We start from the raw sequence: 19597 nt of genomic DNA on the forward strand, positions 1-19597 counted from the left end.
CAAATTACTTTTGCCTGTAGTAAGTGCAGCACACGCAAAACGGCTTCACAAATCCACCAGTAATCAGGAAAGAAATGTTGGGTTTGAACTTGGAATAACTCTTGTGCATAGCCAAGACAGGACAAAGTAGCTTGATTCTGAACACCATTCATTTAGTTTAGCTCAAGTGTAAAACTGGTATTGTACACAATGTACAGAAGTGAGGTTTGTTTATTGTAAAGATTGTATGTTGATTTAGATTAAATAGAAATATGGTGCTCATATTTGTGCTGATCAGAAGAAATAACTAAAAAAATGCTAGGAACTCAGTAGAATTTAGTGTGTTTATATCTGCAGAAATGAGCCTAAATCAAATAAGAATTGAAATTGATGCATTATAATTAGTCTTTGTTATTACTGTAGCTTGTTAGGAGCCCACATCATGGACTATGACCCTGCAGTACTATTATTACTGTAAGTGAATGTCTATAGGATCAGAGACATACCCAACATTTAGCTGCTTGTTTGAACTTTATCCAGATTATATTGCTCTGTGAGGTATGCCAGCTGAACTGGAGAATTCATGGGGAAAAAAGCTTTATTGTAATTGTTTTAGCCTGCTTCCAGCTGGGTCTCCATTTCTTGCAGTCTTTCAGCCTTGCTTCCTGCTCCAATCAAAGCTAGTAAATACAGAGGCATGTGAAAACCAAAAGAATGTTTAGTATCTTCTTAAAAATGTTTTAATCTTGCAAAAATATTTGTTATGGATAAAGCCTTGGATTATTTCTTATTTGTTCACCCATCCCTGTCAAGTTGACAACTACACTTGAGGATTCACCTCCAAACAATGTAACGCATTGGGAACAGAAAAGTCTCTAGAAGTAATTAGGAAACACACTAGGAAGTAAATTGGGATCAGGACTGGTGGGGTGTTTTTTATATTCTTTACAAATAAGTTGCAGTGTACTGTCTCTTTTAGAGGCCAATTATGTGAGGGCCTGGTGGAGTCATTTGCACTTGCAAAGCATGGCTGAAAAGCCAGTGACCCCTCCCTCCCCCCCCCCCCCCCCGATCTTCCTACTTGCCTGCTTTACTCTCTCTCTCTGATAAACAGTGTGTTCCCCAAAGGCATTTTTAGGGACTGCTCCCATGAATGGTGTAAACTTTTCTAATAAAGTTTTTTTTTCTAGCAGATACTCTGCATATACCTGTGATAGTCTCATCTCTGGTAAGGGGATCTAACTGCCTGATTTTTATCTCCGTGAATTGAAAAAACGTTTCTACAAATAAAATAAATGATGGGCATGCTGGAGTCCTGGATTAGGGAGCAAAAAGCTGCTGTTGTCTTTGCAGCTTCTCTTTGCCATGCAGCCTCTTTCAGAATCTGTACAAGTGTCTTTGTCAGCTGTCCTAATGGCTCTACACCATGAACATTCCTGGGCATTGGACTTTGTCCCATATGTGTTGACATTCCTTGCGCAACAGCTGATGTGACAATTTGTATCAAAATACCACCGTAACTTCTTCCAATATTTCTTCCAGTATGAGGTATCGATACTTCACTTTAACCTTGGAGTTCAAAACACTGGCCATATATTTTCATGTTTGATTGGAGTTCTGTTACTGAACCTTGTTGCTTCTGAGCATGTTAAAAGAATGATATTCAAATAGTTAAAGGAGTCAGTCTTGAAGGCTGTCAATTTGATACTTACACCTGTGCACTGCATTTGTGAACAATATTAAGACAGAAGACGAGCTCTTTCATGTAAGAGTTTAATTTGTGTCTCCCTTCCAATTGACACTTTTGGACTGCTTAAAGCAGCACTTTCTAAACTTTTTGTACTCTGAGTCCTTCCAGAAACAGTAGTTGAAAGGTAGATAAAAGGATTCTGGACTTTTTCTCTTGTTGCTTCTTTTCTTTTTGTGTGTGATTGCAACAGTATTTTAATAAATGTTATAACATGGGGGCCAATCCTGCAAGATGCTGAGTGTATCTTGTGAGATATTGAATGCTTGAATTCCTATTCATCCTATGGGAGATTAGAGCACTAAGCACCTTACAGCAGTGGCTGTCAGACAACTGTACCCCTTTCAGGAGTCTGATTTGTCGTGTGTACCCCCAAGTTTCACTTCACTTAAAAACTACTTGCTTACAAAATCAGAAATAAAAATACAAAAGTATCACAGCACTCTACTACTGAAAAATTGCTCACTTTCTCATTTTTACCAGATAATTATAAAATAAATCAATTAGAATAGAATTACTATACTTTTTAGTGTATATAGACGAGTATAAATATGTCATTGTATGAAATTTTACATGGTACATTTTACATGTACTGACTTAGCTAGTGCTTTTAATGTAGCCTGTTTTAAAACTAGTCAGATATCTAGATGAGTTAATGTACCCCCTGAAGACCTCTGCATACCTCTAGGGGTACATGTACCCCTGGTTGAAAACCACTGCCATAGTTTCTGGTCCACTAGCTAATGTTTAGTAATCTTCCATCATATCTTGTATCCTAGTGCTTTATTGGTTAATAAGCATAATCCTATTTCTAGTAAGCAATCTAATGTGTAATCATATTAGCATCTTATAGATCATATTAGTGAAAATGAATACTAATATGGAGAATTAATAATACAGCAAAGCTTTCATGTTAGATTAATAGAGGTGTATTATTCCTGCTTGTTGGCACACATTTAGTACTATGAAAGGAAAGATAAACTAGACATAGGAAAGCCATGAGAGAAAAATTCTCTCTGGCCACCATGAAAACATTCTTTGGAGTCTGATAACTCATTTGTCTGAAGCTTGGAAAAAATATGGCTGGATATTAATGTCCAAATATTTGGTTACATTATTTTTTGCATTGTTCCCCACTGTAAATGAGGGGGGAAGAGGATGCTTAAGAAGGGATATAAGTGTTTTCAAACGAGTTGTGAACTAGCTGCTAGCAGCCAGATCTTATCAAACTTTAATTTTTAATTATTTTTTTTTTAAATAAGATCCAGTTCACACACTTAAAACTCGTGCTCTTTTTTGAGGTGTTACTGGTCTTAGCAGCATTACATATTTAAAGTTTAAGGAATATTGTTGGAATCACTAATACATTTGAAGCTGAAATGAACTATCTTTATGTGTACCCTCTATATGACACAGAATGGCTATTGCATACTCAGAATTGTGAACAGTCTAGTCACAGATATGATATGCCAACTTTCTCTGTCCTCCTGAGTTCACATCCAAACCGTGTACAGTTCTTGTCTCTGATCCTGTATTATTAAATGTTTGGAGCCCCACTGAAATCAATGGAGACTTCTGTGGGCGCAGGGGTCTTTCCAGGCATTGTAGTAGCAGGATCAGGGCCCTAGTTGGCACGTTTAAAAGTGCTTAGAAATATAACAACTGTTCTGACAACTTGCTGCTGCTGCTTCTAGTTATGTCACAGAAATTGTTTTTGTTTGATATGATTTTTAAATTTATGTATTTATTTATTTTTTTTAGTGGGCTCTCTGGGATCTCCTTTCCGACAAGACTCTGTCATGGCAGAAGTATTTTGGCTGGATGCAGCTACCTCCAGATCACTTCAGATTTTTTTCCTTCCTGATTCTTGAACTGATATTTATATCACTTATTTGTATTTTGAAATGTACCATATAAATACAACTTTAATAATATAATAGAACCTATGAAAGGAATAAGAAGGAAACATAATTTAAACTCATTCTATACTTGGAATATGAGATGTCTGAGCACATTGGTAGTAGATTTGAACTCCTGAGGGCCAGATTTTCAGTGAGACTTCCTTAATGCCATCTCATGACTGCTAATTGTTATGTATCATTGGGTGAACTGCACATTGATACAGCACATGCTGAGGATCTCACTGTAGTACTTATTTGCTCCTTTTCTCTCGCCCGGCATCTCTGTCTCACCCTATTCTTAGCTCCCAGCAGCTGCCCAAGGCCAGTAGTCAGACAGGCAATCTGAATATAAAGTAGCAATTGTTGTAGAAATAGCTAGATTAGTTAAATATTTTGTGTCTGTACACAGCATCCTTCTTCCCAGTTCTCCCCTACGCTGCCAAAAGTAGTTTCAAGCTTCCTGGGGCTCTTCCACTAGCTCTAACTTGCTGCTTATTATCTTCTGTTCTGTCCTGTCCCAACAGCCCGTACCTTGGCCTGCTTTAGCCATATCTATTTGTCCAAATGTGACTATCGTATGTAGAATTGTTCAGATACACCCTGTTTTGGTTTTGGTTTTTGCTTGGCACATGTGAACTTTGCAGAATTGAGATTTTGCAAAGGTTATGGTAGGTAGTAGGGATAGAATAACCTCTCCCAAAAGCTGGGCTAAGCCAAGTGGGACGTCTCTATGTAATATATACAGCTTGGCTCGCTTCCATCTAGTCGTCTCTTCTTGGTTTTCTACTCTGCCTACTTCCTAAAACATTTTACACCCTACTTTTTTTATTGAACTTTTTCTCAGTTCACCTTATTAGCATGTTCCATAGTTTGGAAGGGGGCAAGCTTTGGTCAGGTGCAGAATTTGTCCCCCATGCATGGCCCCGTTGGCCTGACTGGAGTTGCCCCACCACCCCAAATATAAAAGTCAAACTACAAAAGCCTATACTTATTATTCTTTAAGTGTAACATGAACACACAAACTTTTGAACCTACAATATTGAATTAACAGAAATAATTGTACAGCATATATGTTAATAATATCCACGGTGCTTAGGTCAATTAATGTTCATATTTGAGTGAAATTGACCCCCACAAAACCCTAAGCAACGCTTAAGTAGAATAAAGTGAAATAACAGATTTTTGAGTTAATTGGCAATGATGAAAAATGGAAAAAAAAACAAACACTTTGGGTCTCATTGAAAAAAGAATTGTTTTGAAATTTTCAGTGAATTGAAAGAGTTTCAGTTCTCCATCCCTCAATCTGCTTAGGATGCTGCCTTTGCAAAGCTCATGATCCCTGCTTCCCAAGAGAGCCAACTTGAGGACCTGAATTAGATTGTTCTATGGTATTATTAAAAATTAACCATTGTGGAGCTTGTAGAAAGTATTTGTCAGTTTTTATGCACTCCCTGATGTTGCTAAAAGGCATTTTGGGCCAGAGTCATGAGAGGGATTATAAATAAATATTTTTCATTGGATGAAATTGAATAAATACCATTCTCATTCATTATTTTTGTATCTACTTTTGAATTGTAATTGATAGGTCTATGGAAATGTTGTGGAAGATCTGAAGGTATGATCACAATCTATATTTATGAAGAAGAAATGTCTGAAATTATCACTGGAACTCATAGATTTCATAGATTCCAAGGCCAGATTGTATCATTGTGATCATCTAGTCCAGGGGTTCTCAAACTTCATTGCAGTGTGACCCCCTTCGAACAACAACAATTACTACACAACCACAGAAGTGGGGACCGAACCCTGAGCCTGTCTGAGCCCCACCACCCCAGGTTGGGGGAAGGGGGAGAGGCAAAGCCCAAGTCCCACTGCCCTGAGTGAGGAGACAAAAGCCGGCTTCAGCCCTATGCAGGGGGCCTGTAACCTGAGCCTCGCTGCCCAGGGCTGAAGCCCTTGGGCGGTGGGGCTTGGGCTTCAGCTCTGGCCCCGGGCCACAGCAAGTCTAAACCAGCCTTGGCGACCCTATTAAAATGGGGTCCTGACCCACAGTTGGAGAACTGCTGATCTAGTCTGACCTCCTGCATATCACAGGCCATAGAACTTGCCCAAAATAATTCCTAAAACACATCTTTTAGCGAAAGCATCTGATCTTGATTAAATAATTGTCTGTGATGGAGAATCCACCGTGACCCTTGTAAATTATTCCAGTGGTTAATTGTTCTCACCATTAAAAACGTATGCCTTATTTCCAGTTTCAATTTGTCTAGCTGCAACATCCAGGCATTGGATTCTTGTATCTTTCTCTCCAAGATTGATGAGCCCATTATTAAATATGTTTCTCATGTAGATACTTATAGATTGAAATGAAATAGAAAGCATCATTAAAATTCAAAAGTAGATAAATGACATTCCCAATTGTTGTTTATTAAAATTCCATGATCCTTTACTCTGTTCATAAATTCGTCCCTCTGATTTAGCCATGTGGAATGAAAAGTAGAGAAGATATCCCTTCAGCTATGTATCTGTGTGGATAAGATGATGATCTTGCTGTTGATATATGGATCAACCAATGAGGCCAGCTTTCCCCTACAATGATCTCAGTAATGTCACTTATAAATGAAATTAAAAAATGGTCTAAAAATGGCTGAAGTATTGAGCTCCTATTTCCTTAACAGGGAAAAAAAGAGAGAAAGCTGGACAACTAGGGACCTGATTTTTCAGAGGTCCTGAGCGTCTAAAGACTCCATTGCCTTCAGCTGGAGCTATGGGTGCTCAGCAGTTTTTAAAAGCAGTCCCTTTATTATTTTGTTACGTTTATTTCCGTATTGTACTGGATACGGTCCTCCTATTTAGATATTCCCAACTGTTTTTGTGCAGAATGATCTACTCTGGCTCTCATTGTCACAGGTTAGCATGTTTACAGACTCTTAAAATATTTTCAGGGTGTCCTTTTCCCCTCATAATAATGCTAATAATGGAGCATTTGCTTCTGCATCCTCTTATTTGTGAATGTGAAACAATGGGAAAGTTTTCAGATTTGTTGTCAAATAAAAATATTTCCTCCTCTTATAGTGCCTTCAGTGGTTGGAATAAAATACCTGTATTAAGTTTTATAATAATTTATTTCAGCAAATTTAAAAATCGGAGCCAGGTCCTCAACTGGTGTAAATCAGCATAGTTTCATTGAAATCAGATAAGGATCTGGTTTGAAATACACTGTATTAACCATATTTTCTATTGTATTTTAGGAAGTATTTTCTTTGGGTCAGGATGTGATACCTTGTATGAACAATGAAAAACTACTATATACTCAGGTGGCCAAACTTACTGATCGCTCGAGTCGCATATGGTCATCTTCAGAAGTTCAAGAGCCAGGGTGTGCCTGCCAGGACTCAGGGCTTCAGCCCCATGGGAAGCACCTGCTGGGGCTTGTGGTTTCCGCCCCGCTCCTTCTGAAGCCGTGAGCCTTCGCTGGCAGGCCCTGCAGGTCTGAAGGCCTGAGATCCTCCTCCCCACTAGGCAGATGTCTCCCTTCCCCCCAGATTTTTGCCAGGGTTTGCTGGCCCTGCTCAGTTACATGGTGCTGCCAGGCTCTCTCCCTGCATGGCAGCTGCTGGAGCCAGCAAGCTGGGAGCTGCAGCTCTGGGGAGAGGCAGCAGTGAGCTGCAGGGAGGTAGGTGGAGAATGTGGGAGAGGTGTGGGGCTCTGCGAGCTGCACTTTGACTGTAAAAGAGCCGCATGAGGCTCGCAAGCCACATTTTGGCCACCCCTGCCTTATACCATGAATAGTCCCATTGAAGTAAGGTATGTCTTGGTGTGAGCAAGGGCATCACCCTTAACTGTGCTGCTTACTAACTCCTAGAGAAGGTGTGGTGTCATTAGACTGTTGGCTACTCTTGTCTCTTTGAAGGCATATGGCTACTTATTTTTTAAAACGTGTATTTTCAGGCTATTCATTTTTTTCAAAACAATATATTTTCACAATGAATCATTTAAACAAAGCACCATAATTAGCTTATCAGTTAGTCAAGTGATTACAAACTCTGGGCTCAGTCCTGCAATCACATCCATGCGTATGAACCACTGACTCCACTCAGGGGCCTATCGTGTTCAGTGGGGTTCCACAAGGTCTGTGTCTGCCCATGAATGTTTGATTGCGCGATTACAGCAATCACTTCATCCATCGCTGGAATACAGTCCCTTCGAGGATGGAAGCAGCAGGCTTTAACACTACAGTATATACCCACTGTTTTGAAATGTGCCACTGGGGTTTTAATAACCAGGGTTCATTATGACTGGTTTTACGTATCATCCAAAAACAGCTGAAGTGCTCCACCAGATAAATATTGTGGCCCTTCTTTCTAAAAATACTACCTTTTTTTATAACCACATTTTACTTAACAGAGAAATCTACAGTAATACTCCTATTGTCCAAATCCTTTGCATTATCCATAGATGGATTATACCTTCATTGCCAAAAAGTGTTGCTCTATAGTGAGATAAATATTAACTGTGCTAAGTCATGTTTGTTTACCTCAGTATAGCTTGGTGAGCTCAACACTATATCCCCTCACGGAGGCTGACCTTGCCTAGCTACATCAAAGTAAAAGGTTTAGCCTTGTCTCCACTAGGATTTTGCAGTGAATAGGTAACTCACATTGTGTATCTCATTGTAAAGACATATATATATATATATATATTTTTTAAATGGGAAATGTTGGATTGTTTGTGTTTCCCTGGTCTCCCTTTTTCCTGTCCTTCCCCCCCCCACACACACACTTATCTCCATCCCCCTCCACACCTGCAATGCACACAGTTTACATTTTCAGAACTTCTCCATATTTGCAAAAGTTAGTGATTTTTTTTTTTTTTTTTTTTTTAAGTGTAACTTTGCCATTCTGGAACTTTTCCAAAGTAGGAATTTTTTAAGTTTCATTAAACAAAAAATTCTTTCAAACAAAAAAAATTAGAATTAAAAATTTTTTTAGGGGAAAAATATTTTTTCATCCAGTGCTGTTATTGGCAAGTCCTGCAGCCCTTACAATGAGATGCATTAGTGAGGAATACTCACATTGTGTAATTGGTTCAACCAGATTCAACAAGACTACTTATGTCAGTAAGGAGTATTTGCATGAATAAACCTCAGATTTTTGAGGTAAGTAGTCTAATAATTTAAAAGAATTAAAAACATGCCCTTTCACTGTATTTGTGAGTGAACATGAATTACTAGGGTTAAAAAGTAGGAAAGCAGCTCTCAAAGTTCTGCAGCTTTTCCATCTTTGGAGATGGTTGAAAATTTCCCAACAAATTTTTTTTCAATTGAAAATGCCTTGTTACGTAAACAAAAAAAATCTGCAAAATTTTTTACATTTTGATCAAATTTTTCATTTTTAAAAGTTCTAAATGAATAATTTTAAACTTTTAAAAAAATCTTTTTTTAATATAGGTGGAAAATACTTTCTCTCAAATGGTTCTACTTAACCCCCCACTCCATTTTTCCATGGCAGAAAAGATAAAAGGTGAGTGGTTATTTTCCCATAAAAATGAAATTAAAATTTTCCAATTAAAAATAATTTGTTTACAAAATCATAAAAATGTAATTGAAACTTTTTCAAACGAATAGAAAAATGTTAATTTCCTTTGAAAAATTTCACACTATATTTTTTCTACCTTCTCTACATAACTTTGAATTTCATCTGCACTGCTCTGTGCTTTCAGAGCTTGTACATCTCTATGCTTTTTTGGTTAAATTTCCACCTTGTTTCCCCTCAGATACTTTCCTCTTAAAATATAATGAAAACACTGAAAGAGAAACAATTTTTTTTTTCCTTATCACAATGTTTGAGTGATTTAGGTGCAAAATTGGCTGGGCACATCTGAATTGTGATAGAATGTCACTTGGCCTATGAATCATGTAATTTGAGAGTAAAGCCAGGCAAATAATGTCAAAGAAATTGTAAAATATTTTATTCTGTCCATGCCTCCTTTTCCCCTCTACCTCAGCAACAAGCTGGGGAAGAGTGGCACAGAGGCCATATGTCACCTGATTTTTAAGGCCAGAGGCCCCCAGCAGTGAAGTGGAAAATGGGCACCTCTTTGGAAAGGGCATTCACTGAAGTGTTTATGCCCTGGAGGACAAAACAGTTCTGACATCCATGCCCTTTGTTCTTGATTGCAGCAGTTTGAAGTGGGAGTTGTCATGATGTGCCTCATTGTTCTGCTTTATCTCTTGCATGGTTACTGCCCTAGAGAGAGAGACTTGTTTCTTTTCTCTTTTGAGCAGTGTTCCCTTTGCTATATTCCTGCTCCTTTCTCACTCCCAGGGGAGGCTACGGCTTCAGTCAACCAGTGGCATAAGCATATCATGAGGAGAGATTCTCTGCATGCCTTCCATTTTTGGGCTGGGAAAAAGGCCACGAATGAGGCCTCTGATCTAATGTATTCTAAACTAAAATGAAACTCAACATCTTAATATAATACTAAGAATCTATATCCACTCCACGCCCAAGTAAACACATGCACAAAGCTCCCTATAAAGTCCTTGTTTATAAACCGAACTGAGTGAAAATGGAGTGTCATCCTTCTATTTCTATTTAGTAGCTTCTGTTGGCTTTTACCATGATCTTAATGCTATTCAAAAATAGTTGTTACATTTCATGTATTTTTCAAGCAGTGTTGGGTCTGTGTTGGCTATTTCTTGCTTGACCTTGTTTGATCTCTTGGCTGCCTTCACTGCTGACTGCTGTGATGCTTGTAGAAAAGCCTGCAGTTCTAGTGACAGATTTCTAGGACAGATTTCTGATGGACTAGTTTGCCCTTCTGGATGTCTTTCCCTTTCATTCTCTGTAGAGTCAAAAACCATCAGTGCTGTTACACTGTGTTCTGGTGTTGCAGCAGCTTTGCAAGGTCTTCACAAAAACAAAATGGAAGGTTTCTTTATAAGAAAGAGGACTTAAAAATGTAACCTCCTTATATTTAGAGAGATTTCATGTACTGTTTTAACACATTGGCTTGTCTCAATATGCTAAAACCCTGATATTGGACAGAATGGATGTCAAAAGCCCAAAATGTGATACAGGAAAACATTTTTTAATACAACGCATGATTAACCTATGGAACTCATAGCCACTATATATAATTGAAACACTGTTTATTAAGATTCAAAAAGGATTAGACATTTGTATGGCTACTGAGAACATCCAGTTACATTCAACAGGAGAGAGAGAGACTCTTCCCCCCGCCCCCCTCTTCAAGGATATGAGCCCTCACGTTTCACAGCGTAAGTAAACCGTCATCTAACAGTTTAGAACAAATTGTCCCCTACGGGTGGTTTATTCTACTATATGCACTTTCCTTTAAAGCATTTGGTACCAATCACTATCAGAGATGGGATACTGGTCTAAATGAACCGTCGGTATGTTATGATAATGGCTCTGTTCTTCATCTGACCTCTGTGTGGATGTAGTTCAAACTCAAATCAAACATAATTTCAGGTAGTTCTACCTTCTGTGTCAAATATTTCTATAACTCTAAAGGCTTGTCTGCATGAACAATCACTTCATGGCAAGTCTGGGGGTGAATCCTGCCTTGCAATAGCCTGGCAGGGTCTAATTCTCCATGTAAATCCTGCTGACCAGCAATCTAACAGTCCATGTGTGCTAACAGAGACAAGGTGGGTGAGATAATATCTTTTATTAGACCAGATTCTGTTGGTGAGAGAGGCAAGCTTTCAAGCCTCACAGAGCTCTTCTTCAGGTCTGGGAAAGGTACTCTGAGCATCACAACTACAACTAGACTGCATACCACATGTACACTAACAGTTCATTAGAGTGCTTTGAGCTAGTTCCATTTTAAAGAGGACTGAATCAAGACAATCTAATGAACTGTTCATGTTTACTCTGCTGACCTGCATTGAGTGTTAAACCCTGCCAGGCTAGTGCCAGATAGACTCAGACCCCAGCTTGTCATGAACTAATTGTTCAGGTACACAAGCCCTTAATAGAAGTATTTTAGTTATTACCTTTTTGTAAATCAAATTTAGTATTTAGGTTTTAAACACTAACTCTTTTCCTTGTTATATCTGAACAATACTACCTTATGTTTTTGCCATGAGATGGCAGTATTATGTTGTTGCTTCCTTAATTGTTTCATTTGTGTTTGGTCCTTATAAATTTTTAATACTTAGTATTGTTAACTAATTACTCATGGTTGAAGTGTCTATATAACTTGTGTATAGGATTGTATACATATATAGGATATACTGTGTACACAATCTGTAATTTGAAAATAAGTAAAAAGAACAATGGCAATATTTTATGGTTCTGACCTCACCAAAGGATTGTATGTCATGGTCCTGGCACTGCACCTATGAAATATGATTTTAAAAATGAAACTTCATTTTGGCTTCAGGTTTCAATAGTATTTTAAAAAATAGATCCTCAAAAGCACTCCACGTTATAAAATTGTAATCATTCTTATTTCAATCAGTATGCAAGATTTTATTAAAGCCCCCCACTCCCTCCAGGAGGGCCAAAGGGTCAGACCATTCGTATTATTTTACATTTTCCTGTCTTTGGGAAAACACACACTAAATGCAACAAAAATCTTATATGTAGCTCTGGGCCAACAGCAAGATGTCAGTTTTTCATAACCCAGGATCACGGATAACGAATTGCCCTGAAAATTTTAAGAGCAGGCAATTCTGTGGTGCAGGGTTTTCTTTTTAAGGGGAATTGGGTTCACATTTTTATAGACTTTGTGAATGCTTTCCTTAAATCAACTTCTAGAGAAGTCTAGAGGGGTGCACAGATCCTATCCAGTGGCTGTCAGGAAACAGGTTAAATGTTTCCAACCAAAGAAAGGCCCATAGTTGCCTGCCTTAAAATAAAGGGATTTTCAGGGTAGTAGCTGTGTCAGGCTAAGGAATTAATTCCGCCCAGTTCATTCTTCCAGGTATGTGCTGTGGACAGCTTGAGGCCTGAGTGTAGAAGGACCTCTTTGAAGAGGATAGGAGCTGGATTTTTCCTCTCACTCCTCCTTCAACTTTATCACATCTGGGACCTTCAGACTTGGCTGAAACAAGTCAGACCTTCTCAAGACCCTGAACTTTTGCTGAAGAAAGCCCTGATGCATAGTATCCATGTTTGGTCCTTAAAGGAGTAGGTCTTTTATATTTTACAATAAAGCGGACCATGGAAGTGCTCAAACTCCACCTAAAGTGCAGGATCCTTTGTTGCTTTCCCCAGGCACCATCTCATCAAGTCTCCTCAATCCATGTGGCAAAAGCTGGCATTTCCTGCATGGATCTGTGTACGTAATGGCTTACCCTCTGTGACTAGCCAACTTTGAATAGAGTATAATGATGTAAACTAAGGCACCTTTCAAAACAAAATGTATCTGTAGTGTTTTCAATGGGAGGGGGGAAGGAACTTTTAGAAACATGGTGTAAATAATGTAAACAAATTAAAAAGCTTGAGCACCAGATGACAAATATCAAGCAATAGTTTGAAACTGAAGCTTGCCAGCTCCCCTTCATAGCACATTGAAGCCCAGCATTTGCGATGGAATGGCATCCTATTCAAGTAATACCCTACTGCAGCTAGATATTCCAGTGACAGCTTGGTCCTAGTGCATATAAGATGTCTGGCAGGTCTCGAAAGCTCATTCTTCAGGGAATAGAACTGAAGCCAGCATTGGAAAAAGGTTGATCTTCTTGAGACATACAGTTGTAGGATACAGGTTGGACAATCTGAGTGGGAAGTAAGGATTTCCAGAGTGAGGAGTCTGGAAGGTGCAACAGTGCTTTGTAATTTTATAATGCCTTCCATTTGAAGATCTAAAATGCCTTGCAAATGCTAACAATTTAAGCCTTGCAACTCTCTTCTGAGGTAGAGAAATTAGGGACAGAATTCATCATTTTAAGTTTGAAAGGTGCGTGAATGCCAGAAAATCATGCTGAAAAGGAGAAAAGAGTCAAGATCCCCTGCTGAAATGTGGTGTTCCTACTTATCTGTGATAGATACATCTTCATTCAAGGCACAGAGAGAGTTGGTTGGGCAGGTGTCCATGAAGCAATGTCAGTTTCTGCTTCCAGCAGCTCTCCACAACTCCTCTCTATTGAGCGGTTGACATCAAAGGGAGAATGAGTCTGAGTTGAAAGAGAAATAGTTGTTAATGCTAAGCAAATTTATCCACATTCTCTAAAAGGTCACTGGGGCAGGTAGACCCAGAACAGAGATGCCACCAAAGATGGGGAGAATGATGATACTCCAGGAGAATGAACACATGGAAGTATCAGGCAAAATGGCTTTTGTGCACAAAAGCCAAGATCTACTATAAAGTCTAAGGGAGTGCAAGCATTTTGGCCAAATAGTCTTCAAACTCTTATTAGGAAAAGTCTTTTAAGACTTCTTTTAATGTACTTAAGTGCTTAACTTGAACACATTGGGTTAAATTCTGCAGATGGGTGTAACTTGGATATAGGTATGTAATTTGCATTAAAGTCAATGGGAGCAACGGATGATCACATAAGGTTGGAATTTTGCCTTTCAAAATAGTTGCTCTTTTAATACAGACTTTCTGAATTCTTTACAGTACACAAAATATGCAGCTTGTTTCTCTGAGGCCAATGTTAAAAATGAAATAGAGTTGCATATAAAACAATCTGTATACTGGAGTGTATGTAAGTTGTCACTTGTTAACCTTACAGTCATATTTCATTTAGCCCTTGATTTTAAGTGAAGCCCACTGTAGAAGTCATCTCAGGACTTTTGCAGTATTGTACAGTTTCATCTGCATGTCACTGTCTGCATTTTTAGTGCTTTCATAATCTGGGTAGTAAAACCAACATTCCATACCCATTGTGCAGCAGTTTAATCATAGATTTTAAAATAAGAAGTCTACATTACTCCCTATTAAGCCCTAGTTAATGAAAAGTAAAAGTTGAAAGGTGCTACAGCAATTGTGAATGCTATTGAAATGCGCTTTTGCATACAGAGGAGGAAAAGCTCCTTATTAAAAACTGAAAGTGCCTGCTGGCCATAGGTTTTTGTAGTTCTCATATACTGGCTAGGCGTCTTTTTGCATTTTATTAAAAAAGAAACCCTTCAATCAAGAATTTTTATTGATTCTGATTAAGTTTTTTTTAATAAAGTTTAAAAGCCACCAAAATTGTGGGTAAGCATTATTGAAATTCACACAACCACAAATGCTCCTGAAGAAAGAAAAGATGTTTTTTTTTAAACTGAAAACTGCCGACTGGCAGTTTCAATGCAGCTAGTGAGAAACTACATCTTTTACTAGCTTTATCTTTCACTCTGTTCAATCACTCTTCAAAAGTCTATAAGTACTGATAAAAGGGTGCCTGAACTTGAAGGCAATACCTGGAGATAGAATAGACGCAGAGTTCTCGTCCACATGGCTAGTCAGTGTGGCAAGCCACGTTGTGAATGTACAGCATACTAGCTTGCCATGCGCTAACTGAGCACATGGACTGTCAGGCCATGTTCTACAAGTTGTACATGTGCTATGTAGTGTGTAATTTGTAGTGTGCAACAGCAAGGTCCGAGGAGTCAGTTGGTGTGTGACAGGCTAGTGTACTGTGCATTCACACCCTGGCTTGCTGCATACTAACTAGACAAGTTTGAGATTTAGGGCTTTCTTCTGACCTTCTATGGGGGGAGGGGTACAAAGATTTACTGAAGAAACTGTGGGCCAGTGCAGGAGAGACAGCTCAGACTGGGGGAGAGTAGAAGTGGTTTAGGCACAATTGTGCTTTCTGAATTGTGGGCCTGGCCAGCACCTCCCACATGGTAGAGCAGGCCTGAAGGGGCATATGACCTGCCTGAGCCCAAATGTGGGATGAGGTACACACAAATATTACTCATTCAGGAATCTAAAAATCCTGTGGATTTAATTCTTTTAATGCAAATAGTTCTTTCTAGAATCTTGTTTCTTGATTCCGCTTATCTGATGTAAAAATAACTTTCACAAATAAAAATGGGAACATCAAATTGGGTGGACTGTATATAGGTAACTTTGAGACTAAAGAGATATCCTTGAAAATGAGAGGCACTTGAGAGAGAGTCTTTGGGGCTTTTCTAAACACTGTAGCTGGAGATGTAATTTCCAGCCTGGGGTAGATGTAAAAGTCCTAGCTTTGATGGAGCCAGTGTGCTAAAAATAGCAGTCTGGCCATAGTAGTAAGAGAGGCATGATGGATGAGCGCCCTCCCCCCCCCCCCCCGAGTACAATCCAGTCGAAAACCCTAGGTATGTGATTAGGGCAGCTAGCTAGTCTTGCTGCCAGTGCAGCTGCAGCTATGTTGCTTGATCAAAGCGAGTACACACATGGCTACCTGAGCTGGAGACTACACCTCCAACTCCACTGTAGACATACCCTAAATTGCAGCACTTATGCATATGTATACACTCACCAACAGTATGTTATAGGTTTCCCTGTGTGTCTGATCTGCAGAAGATATGAGTCTGTAACAGCCCTACTACCTTGAGAGCTTTAGCTCAAGTTGTAGCAGGTCATGCTTTTAGCTTTGGACGTCCCCAGTTCATTCCCAGGCATGTGGGCCAAGGTGGTGACTGTCATATGTTGTTACCATTGCGCTGCTTTAAAGCTCAGAACAGCCGGCATGCTGGTTATGCTACCCATATTTCTGCCCCTGGCTTGCCCCTTGCATCCTCTGGCTTGCCCCTATGCCAACCTCTGTGCTGCAAACTCTGCATTCGGAGGGACACTTATTTATGTGAGGGGAATTCTGCAGGAGACTGTTCTTCCTTAATTCCACAGCAGTGGAGTAAAGGGGCCATAGCAGGGACAGAATCAGGACAACTGAATTTCAATGTGAAGATTTCCTTCACATCCTGCAGCTTGTGTGTGGTGGAGGGCAAGGGGGCAAGATCAGGGCTTCTAAAACTGCATGGGAGAAGCCTGTCCTTGGCTGCACTCCCTCACATCCCAAACCAGCATGGTCTCCCTGAGCCCTCGGATGGTTTAAAAGCTTGTGATGAAACTTCCTATGAATTCTAGTAATCAAAATCAGCAATGGATTTGTATTTAAATATTATCAAAACATGACAAATTTCAACCCCAAAAGACAATTTCAGAGAAAATTATGAGCAGCTGGAGACTGACATTTACAATCAAATAGCCTTTTTAACCTTACTTTCATAATCCCATTATCATTTACTTTATGGTGTGGTGTGAGTGCAATTCCATATACAATCTAGGTTTTGTTCTCCTTTTGCATTTTAAATAAATCGTGTCAGGTTCCATTCTCTTCCCTTTCTGCTAAGACATACCTTTTATGTTGAAATATTTCATAGTCCACTGAGCTGGAACACAGAAAAGACTAGGGTAAGAAACAAAAGAGCAATGTGTCCTAGTGGATGGAGCATTGGACTGGGATTCAGCAGACCTGGGTTTATTCCTGGCCTGCTGTATGACCTTGGGCAAATTGCTTTATTTTTGTGCCTCCATTTCCCCATTTGTCAGATGGGGAATAAAGATACTGACATCCTTATGTATTTTTTTTTTTTGCAAGTTATCACCTGCCCCCCCCCCCCCAAAGTCCCTCTTAATCCATTTTTTAAGAGCCTGAGGGAGTTGTGCAATTGATTTCTTAGGATCAGGATTGGGCCCTAACTGAGAAGTGTTAAATGAATCCTAGCATTAATGGGGTCTTGATTATTTTTCAAAATGACACATGCTGCATTAATTAACAAAAAACTAAACACATGGGTGCTCCTAGTGACTAATCAGGTTGCTTACAGAACAAATCAAGCACCGTTGATGAATCAGTTTAAAAAAAAAATGCAGTGGAGAAAGAAATCCTAACAATTTGTAAAATGCTTGTGTAATGCACATGCTTTCATACGGCTCCATTTTCTGTTAAGCAGCAGTGGGGAGGACAATTGGATTTATTTGAATTTGTTTTTCTGATCATATATCTAGATCATCTGTCTCTGATCAGCTAGAAGTGTCTGGAAAACATCCCGAAGAAAGATAGTTTTTCCTGACTCCACCCAGGACATTATTGTTGGTAAATGCAGTGTGGTAGCCATGTTGGTCACAAGATATTAGAGAAACAGGGTAAGTAGGGTAATATCTTTTATTGGACCAACTTCTGTTGGTGAGAGACACAAGCTTTTGAGCTACACAGAGCTCTTCAGATCATCCACCTTATATTCCTATTGTTGGGAGACAGTTCTGTGTGTCCTACACATCCTCAGCCTGAGCCCTATGCCATTTGGAGGGACTGTTCTAAATATAAGAACTCCTGAGCATCCTGGTGAGGGTATTCAATATTTTTTGTTTACTGAAAATTTCCCCTGAAGTATGGGGTTTATCAAAAAAAAAAAAAAAAAGTGAGGAGTTGGCTCTTTGGAATGTCTGTTTAGGAAAATAAGACCCCATATTCCTCAACCTTCCCCCATTTTGCTCAACCGAAACTCAAATGTTTGGAGATATTTTTCTCTCTCTGTTAACCTTCTTCTTCTCTTCCCCTCCTCCCCCTCTTTCATTTCTGGTTTCCATTTGATAAGATTGAAAGCAGAATTGCCAAAATACCGTGAAAGTCTCATGTGCATGGCACATTGAGCCATTTTTTAAAGACTCCAGAAGTTCAGAGAATTCACATAAAAATCTAAACACCAAACCCAAACTCCATGCCTTTAGAACTGATTCTATGTATTCCTACAGGAAGATATGTCTGTCACTAACACTGGATTTACATCAATATAACAGAACAGAATCTGGCCCTATGTTTCTTTTTAAAATAGACTGATAAAGAAATTCAAATGAAAAATTACCAGATAAAACAAAGTTTTGTTCTTTTTTAAAAATTATTTAGAATGTGTAGAAGTTCAAAAATGTCTTAGTGCTCCTGCTATGCAACAACATTTTAAACCAAATAATGAACATCTGAAAATTAGATTTATTATCCAGGGGCAAAGTAACCTTATTATACAGAAAACACCAACAAACTCATGCTTGCATAATATATAATCCAGTAGTTTAATTTGTAAACTTGATCATTGCTCCTAATTGAGTTCATTAGTACCTCAAAGTCCTATAAGACATTTAAATACTTGTTTTAATTAATATTTAGTCTTTAATGCTGTTTAGAGTCTCCCAAACTTTCAAAATGGTCTTGTAATTGCTTTTCTAAAATTTACCAGCTGTGTAAACTTTATTGCTACAGGGACACAGATGCAATATGACACTGAATTGGTTAATTAACTGTTTGTACTCGACTGTAGTAGGAAACTTGCAAGTGTTTTCTCACAAAGACTTGCTTTCATAATTCACAACTTAAAACTTCTTCCTGTTTCCATATATTATTTTAAAATTAATAAGAAAATAGTTCCTAACCTGCTAATGTCAGCCCCAGCTGACAAAGCCTTTGAAGGAGCCACAACTGGAGCAGGAGATGTCAACAAAATGAGCATTCAGAACCTTAAAACTTTTAACTCTTCAGTATAGTTTTATCCCATGCTGGGGCTAACTCAGTGATTTCACTCAGCAGTTGTTGCAGCTCAAAAACACTTATGCTTTCAGGTTCAGCAAAGATCTTAAAGAATTTTTCTTATAGCTTTTGTTTTCTTTTTCTTGAAGGGGAGGTTAATATGCCAACCAATGCTACAGTTGCCCAATAAAAGCAGCACTGGTTGGAGCTTGGAGATTAACCAATTACACATCATCCTCTTGGTTCAGCTCATTTTATAAGCAACACTGTAAAATATGCACTATATGTGTATAGCTCTAGTAAGGCAATTCTAGCAGCATAAACCAATTTTTTGTTTTATCATGTTGTGGGAAGTCTGATATGAAAAGAACATATGATTATAGTTGTTTGATACCATTTAATGTAGAGATATAGATCAAGCAGATTCTCTGCTGGTATAAAATCGCACAACATTTTGATAAGGTTTTTCCAGCTGTATGGGAATAGAGC

At 38.7% G+C, this 19597-nt stretch overlaps 1 long non-coding RNA gene across 1 annotated transcript; it reads right to left on the bottom strand.

Moving 5' to 3' along the window:
* Nucleotides 1–10763: 10763 nt before the first annotated feature.
* On the bottom strand, nt 10764–19171 carry LOC128845790 (uncharacterized). Its single transcript, XR_008446724.1, has 2 exons — nt 19015–19171; nt 10764–13777 (listed from the first exon to the last, which is right to left on the bottom strand). It is a non-coding gene; the product is annotated as an uncharacterized LOC128845790 (long non-coding RNA).
* Between the last annotated feature and the right edge of the window lie 426 nt (nt 19172–19597).

This window comes from Malaclemys terrapin, chromosome 11 (assembly GCF_027887155.1).
Source record: "Malaclemys terrapin pileata isolate rMalTer1 chromosome 11, rMalTer1.hap1, whole genome shotgun sequence".
Classification (NCBI taxonomy): domain Eukaryota; kingdom Metazoa; phylum Chordata; order Testudines; family Emydidae; genus Malaclemys; species Malaclemys terrapin.